Here is a 2500-nt window from a genome sequence, read left to right as displayed (position 1 = left end):
ATAACTATAATAAAAACAACTGACAATAAAAACAATTCGCAATAATAACAACATAAACAACTCGCGATAAAAAGAACAAAAACAATTCGCAATAAGAACAACAAAAACAATTCGCAATCATAAAAACAAAAACAATTCGCAATAATAACAACAAAAACAATTCGGAAAAATAATAACAAAAACAATTCGCAATAACAAGAATAACAAAGACAATTCGCAATAATAACAAAAACAATTCGCAATGATAAGAAATAAAAACAATTCATAATAATAACAACAGCAAAAACAACAGGCAACATTCCCTACCAAAACGCAGGTCTCTTGCCCTCACCCATACATTATCAGCCCCCCCCTCCCCCCCTCCCTGTTCCTCTGTAACGCTACCGGATCAATATTGTGTCTGTTTGATAGAATTACTGCCTTTATTGTGTGTGTGTGTGTGTGTGTGTTTTTTTGTTTTTTTAATAGTCTTATCATTATTATAGTTTCTACGTTTTTGTTTAGCTTGGGAATACTCATATTTCTTTTTTTTTTTTCATATCAATAATGCTAAATTATTAAAAAGAAGATATATCACCTGGTTAGCCATAACTACTAACTGCTATCATGCCCATTACTGTTATTATCGTTACAGTCGCCATCTCTGCAACTACAAAAACAATAACAAACACAGCCCGGAAGAGCACTGTGTCTATTTCATATTTTGTTACTTTTTCATGAGCTGTTGCACCGAGAGGAATTCATTATCTTTACGAAAATAGGAACGCGACGGGGGAGGAGGAGGGAGATGGAGGGAGGAGGAGGAAGGTGGGGGGGATAGGAAGGAGGGGAAAGGGGGAGGGAAGAAGGAGGAAGGAGGAGGGAGATGGAGGGGGGAGGAGGGATATGGAGGGAGGAGGAGGAAGGGGGGATAGGAAGGAGGGAAGGGGGAAGGAAGAGGGAGGAAGAGGGAGGAAGGGGGAGGGAAGGGGGAGTAAGGGGGAGGGAAGAGGGAGGAAGGGGGAGGGAAGAGGGAGGAGGAAGGGGAAGGAGGGGAGGGGGGGGGGGAGGAGGGAGAGGAAGATGAGTGAAGGTACTTGAGAGGAAATGAGTGGGGAGATAACAAGACCGAGGAGAAGTGGGAGAAGTAGGAATAGGAAGCAAAAGAGAAGGGGAGAGGAGAGGAGAGAAGAGAAGAGAAAGTAAGGGAAGGGATGGAAGAGAAGGGAAGGGAAAGTAAGGGAAATGCAGATAAAGGAAGGGAAGGGAAATGGAGAGAAGGGAAGAGAATGGAAGAAAAGGGAAGAGAAGAAGAAGGGAGTAAGAAAAAGAACGATAAATAAAACCTTGTAAAAAAAAAAAAAAAAAAAGACAAATAAAATTAAAATAAAACAAACGAAAACAAAAACACAACAACACCGTATTGCACCTTTAATACAGTGTTCATTCGCCCTAAGTGTTTTCCTTTTGTATTCCGAGAGAGAGGAGAAAACCCTGGAGGTATAAGACCTGCACCTCCCCCCTTCCCCCTCCCCCCTGACACGCGAGTCGGTGAAGCAAAGGCAGGAGGAGTTATTAATACCAAGTCCATTGCCTCGCACTCGCACTCGCATCCCTGGTCACTGCTGGCGGCTGAGAGTGACGCGCGCGCGCGCATATACAGATATGAATGCATGTGAGCGTTGGCAAGAATATATGTGCGTGTATTATCATTATATAATGTACTTATATAAACATTGGCATAGATATACATATATATGCATACATACATACGCACATACTTACATATATACATACGTATATACACACACATATATATACGCACATACACACACACACACACACATATATATATATATATATATATATATATATACGCACATGCATACATATATACATACGCGCATACGTGCACGCACGCACACACACACACACACACATACATTCTATATAAATTTGCTAGAACCATGCCTGTGGTATATTGCAAATTCGTACAAAGGCAAAATGCATTTTAAATTAATCAACAAATAACTTTTGGAAACTTGGAAAATTGAATACAAGTTGCCCCCGCGTATGTTTCAGAATAGAATAAAAAAAAATTGGCAATAAAAAGTGAGAAGCAGGAGAGGGAGAGGGAGAGCGAGAGCGAGAGCAAGAGGGAGAAGGAGAAGGAGAAAGAGGAGAAGGAGAAGGAGAAGGAGGAGAAGGAGGAGAAGAGAGAAGAGAGAGTGAGAGAGAGAGAGAGAGAGAGAGAGAGAGAGAGAGAGAGAGAGAGAGAGAGAGAGAGAGAGAGAGAGAGAGAGAGAGAGAGAGAGAGAGAGAGAGAGAGAGAGAGAAAGATAGATATGGTAAGAAACAAACAAACAAAAAAAATAACACAAAAAACTAACTAACGACAGAAAGGAAACGTGATAATCCAAGATAATTTCCCATCGATTAATAATTCAGGAAGAATTTAGAACTCCAACACCGCCCACCGGCCTCCTAACAACGTCAAAAGGTGATGAACAGCCAATTAGCT

General features: G+C 41.0%; 1 protein-coding gene across 10 annotated transcripts in view; it reads right to left on the bottom strand.

Annotated features, from left to right (window-relative positions):
- The window catches only part of LOC125027731 (multiple C2 and transmembrane domain-containing protein-like), a 145782-nt gene that overhangs the window by 58894 nt on the left and 84388 nt on the right, over positions 1-2500 (bottom strand). The window lies entirely within an intron of this gene.

The sequence above is a fragment of the Penaeus chinensis genome, chromosome 8 (genome assembly GCF_019202785.1).
Source record: "Penaeus chinensis breed Huanghai No. 1 chromosome 8, ASM1920278v2, whole genome shotgun sequence".
Lineage (NCBI taxonomy): Eukaryota > Metazoa > Arthropoda > Malacostraca > Decapoda > Penaeidae > Penaeus > Penaeus chinensis.
This window is presented reverse-complemented; position numbering and strand designations above follow the sequence as displayed.